Source organism: Mus caroli, unplaced genomic scaffold (assembly GCF_978045245.1).
Source record: "Mus caroli unplaced genomic scaffold, Mus_caroli_1 scaffold_5, whole genome shotgun sequence".
NCBI lineage: Eukaryota > Metazoa > Chordata > Mammalia > Rodentia > Muridae > Mus > Mus caroli.
In genome coordinates, this window is record NW_028227260.1 from 10,949,104 (window position 1) to 10,956,065 (window position 6,962).

General features: G+C 40.8%; 1 non-coding gene across 1 annotated transcript; it reads left to right on the top strand.

The window, feature by feature from the left end:
- Window positions 1–587: 587 nt before the first annotated feature.
- On the top strand, window positions 588–694 carry LOC115030246 (U6 spliceosomal RNA). The gene has a single exon (XR_003835838.1). It is a non-coding gene; the product is annotated as a U6 spliceosomal RNA (small nuclear RNA).
- The last annotated feature ends 6,268 nt before the right edge of the window (window positions 695–6,962 follow it).

The following is a 6,962-nucleotide window of genomic DNA, read 5'->3' on the forward strand; positions in this document are numbered from 1 at the left end:
CAAAGGCATCGTGTTCATGTGGCACAGGCCTGATAATAGCTTCATTCTCCCTGCCCCATATGTTCTTTCCTCCCTTCTCCATTTCCACTCCCAACATCCACGTGAGACATGCATTGTATGGTGTGATTTTGTTGGGACCCACTGCATAGTTCTATCAAAAACTATAGTTAAACAATATCTTTTACATGGTTTTCATTAGGGAAAATCAATACTGGTTTTGGAAGGCATTTTCAACCTGTGTTACACAGGGAGGGGGGGCATGAGTCATTCCTGAATGCAAATCTGAGGAATTGTTACCTGTGCTTTTTTTTTTTTTTAAGCTCAGGAGCCTATACCTGCAAAACATGTAAGAGTCAAAATAACAAACCTGTACAACTATCAAAATCCTCATAAAAGGAATTTTATAATCCAAGTAGGAATGCATTCTCAGGATGGTACGTTTCAAATGCTTTCAATGTGAACAAGTTACAAACAGTTGACCAAACAAGGAAAATTCTACACATGATACTCACTGAACATGAATGAATGCAAATATCAAAAAGAGCAATCAATTTTTCCTTAAAAGACTCCACCATTAAGAAAATTGGGTGCTCGCTTCGGCAGCACATATACTAAAATTGGAACGATACAGAGAAGATTAGCATGGCCCCTGCGCAAGGATGACACACAAATTCGTGAAGCGTTCCATATTTTGCCGGGCGTGGTGGCGCATGCCTTTAATCCCAGCACTCGGTAGGCAGAGGCAGGCGGATTTCTGAGTTCAAGGCCAGCCTGGTCTACGAAGTGAGTGCCAGGACAGCCAGGGCTACACAGAGAAACCCTGTCTCGAAAAACCAAAAAAAAAAGAAAAAAGAAAAAAAGAAAAAAAAAAAAAGAAAATTGGGCATGATCTGTGTGTGGTTGGTGATAATGGCCTAGACTCCAGCTCCTTCAGAGTTTCAGGAAAGCACATCACAAATTTCAAACCTATCTAGGGACAGAACATTTATACAGACTGCCTAAAAGACTGACAAGTAGGAGCTTCAAAGTTAAAAAGGGAAGAAATGGGGAGGAATCATGATTTTGATCAGGTAAAGTCCTGGGTGCACCCTTGACTAGGGACAAGATGTTAAGGGATAGCAAGGCCTGGCTGGAATGATCCCTGAGGCCCTTATGTATAGAGAAATACCTCACAGTTCCTTTTCTAAAATCAGATCCATGCTAAAAAGGTGGGAGACATTTTAAGTAGTTTGAGGACTACAGCATAAAACTAAAAACAAAAAAGTTAAATAGTAAAAGAATCATTTTCGTTGTCCTCTGAGACATCAAGAAATAAAAGTAATTAAAGAAATGAAGGCCATACCTTATCCTCAGTCCCTTTATGCCACGTTTTTGTGATTGTTTGTTTTTTGGGTTGGTTTTTGTTTAGTTGTACTGGAGAACAACTAAATCATAGTCACACCTTGGGTCTAAGCAATCATGTATCTAATTCTCACAACACAAAAAACCAACAAGATAAAAACCAATTGACCCAATAAGGTGCATGACTTCTCTTAGGCTCCAATCTATGAGGTCCATAATTACCCTTCCTCCTGTACTAGGGGGTCCCTGGTCAGCAATCAGCTCTCCAGAACCAGCAAGTTGTACTCCAGTGGCAGGCTCCTGAGAGAAACATCACAAGGGGACAAGTTAGAGAAGATAGGAAAGTTTGGGATCATAGGTGCTTACACAAGCTGACTCCTAGTGCTAAAAAATTTCTTAGTAAATTCATCATCCTATAAACAGTTTTCCAGAAAAGTAAAATGGGCTAAAATAAAATAGTTCTGAACACAACCTGTGTGTGTGTGTGTGTGTGTGTGTATCTGTATCTCAAAGACAGCCCAAGACAGCTGAAGCCAAACAACAGCCTGCAAAGACATGGAAATAAAACAGAAATATTCATCAAGATATTTTGGGCCTGTAATCCCCAAGTTCATAAGCACAGCAAGAAGACGGTCAAATGTGAGAAAGAAAAGAGCCAGTGAATGTGTATCTCTCCAGCACCATGAAAACATTATAAGAATCTCTGGATGTATCTATGTATTTATGCATGCGTGTAGGTGTGCACATCTGGATGGATGGATGGATGGATGGATGGATGGGTAGGTGAATGGCCGGGTGGGTTGGAGAATGAGTGTGTGTGTGTGTGTGTGTGTGTGTGTGTGTGTGTGTGTGAATGGATTGACGGATGGATGGATGTTTACATGTATGCCTGTGGATGGAGGTGTTAATAAAGATAAGCACATAGATTGATAAAAAATATTAGATACATGACATATGTATTGATTGTGAGACATGTAGACAGAAAGATAATTAGACAGACAAACACATATAATTATCTATACATAGAGACACAGAGAGCCAATTTTAATTTCCCAGGATGCTGATGGGGGAGAATAGCATAAAATGGTTGCTGTAACTGACAGAACTGTCCAAAAAGTCTACTTTGTAATAGAAATTTCTAAGGGGCTAAAATAAAATGGCTCTGAATACAACCTGACCTTAGAAAAGCGACTGAGGCTTTATTTATTCCATATAAATTGAGAGGAAACTTTAAAATTGGGACTTTAGAAGGACTCGGTATTCCCTTATAGTCTCAAAAATGTGGAAGGTTTGTGAAGGAGGACTGCTTAAGCCTATCTGAGAAAAATACTGCGACATACCCTAATATACATGTGAAGTAATCTATTTTTAAAGGAAGCTAGGAAGGCGCCCACCCAGCAGAGGCACTCCTCACCCTGAAATCAGCTGGCTGAATTACTTCTTTGATCTCCTCACAGGTGTTCCAAAGTTGCACCAATACATATTAGTACTCATTAATTTTCCTATTCCTTATCCCTATTCCATATTTCTATCATTAAATTTCTTAGAAATATGATGACATTTTTCAATATAATAAGGATCACTGCTTTTACTGTCAAGAGTAAGAATCTCATTCCAACTGTGCATTCACTTACAAAAGGAGCTGATCAAAAGACATGAGTAACAGTCAGTCAACAGCTTTAGGAGAAGAACATGGAAAAACCTAACTAACACCAACTGCTTTTCAGGAACTGATAGGGTGGTGCACAGAGGACAGGAGGAGAGGTTTCCTACATAGTAACTTGGGTTGTAAATGAGGAAAAAAGTAAAGATGTAACAGAATAACAAACTGAAATGTACAGATATAGCGACAGACAAGTAGACCAATGGAATATAATTGAAGACGCAGAAATGAACCCACACACCTATGGTCACTTGATCTTTGACAAGGGAGCTAAAACCATACAGTGGAAAAAAGACAGCATTTTCAACAAATGGTGCTGGCACAACTGGTTGTTATCATGTAGAAGAATGTGAATTGATCCATTCCTATCTCCTTGTACTAAGGTCAAATCTAAGTGAATTAAGGAACTCCACATAAAACCAGAGACACTGAAACTTATAAAGGAGAAAGTGGGGAAAAGCCTCGAAGATATGGGTACAGGGGAAAAAATCCTGAATAGAACAGCAATGGCTTGTGCTGTAAGATTGAGAATCGACAAATGGGACCTAATAAAACTGCAAAGCTTCTGCAAGGGAAAAGAAACCGTCAATAAGACAAAAATGCCACCAACAGATTGGGAAAGGATCTTTACCTATCCTACATCAGATAGGGGACCAATATCTAATATATATAAAGAACTGAAGAAGGTGGACTCCAGAAAATCAAATAACCCCATTAAAAAATGGGGCTCAGAGCTAAACAAAGAATTCTCACCTGAGTAATACCTAATGGCTGAGAAGCACCTGAAAAAAATGTTCAGCATCCTTAATCATCAGGGAAATGCAAATCAAAACAACCCTGAGATTTGACCTCACACCAGTCAGAATGGCTAAGATCAAGAATTCAGGTGACAACAGATGCTGGCAAGGATGTAGAGAAAGAGGAACACTCCTCCATTGTTGGTGGGATAGCAAGCTAGTACAACCACTCTGGAAATCAGTCTGGCGGTTCCTGAGAAAATTGGACATAGTACTACTGGTGAATCCCGCAATACCTCTCCTGGGCATATATCCAGATGTTCCAACCAGTAAGAAGGACACATGCTCCACTATGTTCATAGCAGCCTTATTTATAATAACCAGGAGCTGGAAAGAACCCAGATGCCCCTCAACAGTGGAATGGATACAGAAAATGTGGTACATTTACACAATGGAGTACTACTCAGCTATTAAAAAGAATGAATTTACGAAATTCCTAGGCAAATGGATGGAACTGGAGGGCATCATCCTGAGTGAGGTAAACCAATCACAAAAGAACTCACACAATATGTACTCACTGATAAGTGGATATTAGTCCAGAAACTTAGAATACCCAAGATATAAGATACAATTTGCTAAACGCATGAAAGTGAAAAAGAACGAAGATGAAAGTGTGGACACTTTCCCCTTCTTAGAATTGGAAACAAAACACCCATGAAAGGAGTTACAGAGACAAATTTGGAGCTGAGACGAAAGGATGGACCATCTAGAGACTACCATATCCGGGGATCCATCCCATAATCAGCTTCCAAACGCTGACACCATTGCATACACTAGCAAGATTTTGCTGAAAGAACCCAGATATAGCTGTCTCTTGTGAGACTAGGCCGGGGAATAGCAAACACAGAAGTAGATGCTCACAGTCAGCTATTGGATGGATCACAGGGCCCCCAATGGAGGAGCTAGAGAAAGTACCCAAGGAGCTAAAGGGATCTGCAACCCTATAGGTGGAACAACATTATGAACTAACCAATACCCCCACCATCCCCCGGAGCTCGTGCATATGAATCAGAAGAGGCCTAGTTGACCATCAGTGGAAAGAGAGGCCCAATGTTCGTGCAAATTTTATATGTCTCAGTAGAGGGGAACGCCAGGGCCACGAAGTGGGAGTGGGTGGGTGGGGGAGTGGGTGGGGGAGCATGAGGGGGACTTTTGGGATAGCATTGGAAATGTAAATGAAATAAATACACAATAAAAAAACAAAAAAACTAAAAAAAAAACAAAAAATGAACTCAAACTCGGTAGCAGTTATCATTCCTATAATTCTTCACGACATAACTTGCATGGCAATAGATGCTGAGGAAGGAAGAGCAACATGAATCTAATAAACCAACTCTGTCAAATTCAGAACATGCAGACAGTACAAACAAATGAAGAGTAGAAAGAAGCACTCAAAAGCACTGTGACTGTCAGAGACATTAAAAACAATGAGGAGACACAGGCTCAGTAGAAAACTGGTTTTTCCAAACTGAGCACAAATGAGCCTCATCTGAGGAGCTCTCCACAGACAGGATGTACAGGGACCACAGGATGAAGCCACTAAGCTCTACAATCCCTGGCTTCTAATGAACAGCAGGACACATTCACACATCCATCCAGATCGTCACAGAGAAACTGGAAAAGCCCTGGGATTCCTATGACATTCCAAGGTTACAGTTTGTCCACAAAGGAAAACACTCTGACTAATCCTATTTCTACTGGAAGCTTCTACCCTCAGCAGGTCTGGTACTTTGGGCGGAATAATTCTCAGTTCCAAAGGACTATCTTCCTTGGTCTCACTTATCTTGCAGCCTCCCAAAGCATTCTTACTATTCATCAGTGGAGACAACTACATTATCTGCTTATAACCAAAATGCATGCACACTGGCAAACACCACCATTATATGGAGGTTTCATAATAAATATTTAATAGTTATTGTTGTTCCCTAAAAGGCAAGCACAGATGGGATTCCTATAAGAAAGGTTCCAAAGCAGAATACAGCTGGGAGTCAGGAAGCCCGTGGTGCCTATGCTCAGAAAATACTTACACACATACAGCAAATATCATATTTGTGATGACTAATCACATACCCATAACTAAAATACATAAGCAATGCCAAACAACTACATCAGAAAATTCAAACAACTCAATAAAAAAACCTAACCTGTGATACTCCTCACAGGCTATCCAGACTAGGGGACAGATAACAGCACAAGAAACAACTTATAAGCAGAGTATGAACAGTGCAGGGTGATGAGGCTCACATATGAAATTCTAGTACTATAAAGGAAGGCACACCCATGCAATCCCTCTAATACAAAGGGGGCAGCAGTTGGACCAGGAGCTCAGGACAGATCAGCAGAGATGTTAATCTCACAGTTATGCTCCCTATGAAAAACAAAAACTATCCAGATTGGGCATGGTTGTATACTGTGAAATCACAGCATTTGAGGCGCTGTGGAGAGGGCATTTGGACCCTCACTGCAGGCAAGGAAACAATTAAGACAATGCCCCTACCTGTTTTAGCTACAGGGCAATTTGATTCATGGACCTGGACATTAACCAAGACTTTTTTCAAAATAACAATGTAAAAACTGGACATCCACGGTGAAATAAATGCAGGGGTATCTCTGCACCTGGGAAAACCACAAACACACACCAAAATCAAGGAGACAACACCAATAAGTGGCTTGGTTCCAAACATGGCAAACATTTTCAATCCAAAAACCAGCAGGGCACATTGAAAGAGTCAAATCCAGAAAGCTCAGATAGCTCTCTCTGAAAATCTCTATACTTGTCTGAAGCACAAGGGATACTGGGCCCAGGGACACACTTAAAAAGAGGAAACATGCAACAAACTATACTCCAGTCTTTCTGTGTAACTATCTCCTTCCTTCCATCTATGTGTCTCTGCTTCAGCTCTGTTTCTGTCTCTGTCTCTGTCTGTCTGACTCTCTCTCTCTCTCTCTCTCTCTCTCTCTCTCTCTCTCTCTAACTCTCACCATCTCTCTCTCTCTAACTCTGTCTGTGTGTTTGTGTGTGTGTGATTATACTTGTGCTCTGTTGTGTTGTGTGCAAACCTGATTATCTCTTACACTTGCTACAAAGAGGCAGGGTGGCTATCAATCAACCAGACATGCAAGCAAAAGGACAAGGATGGGAACTCCCTCCCCCCCCCTCA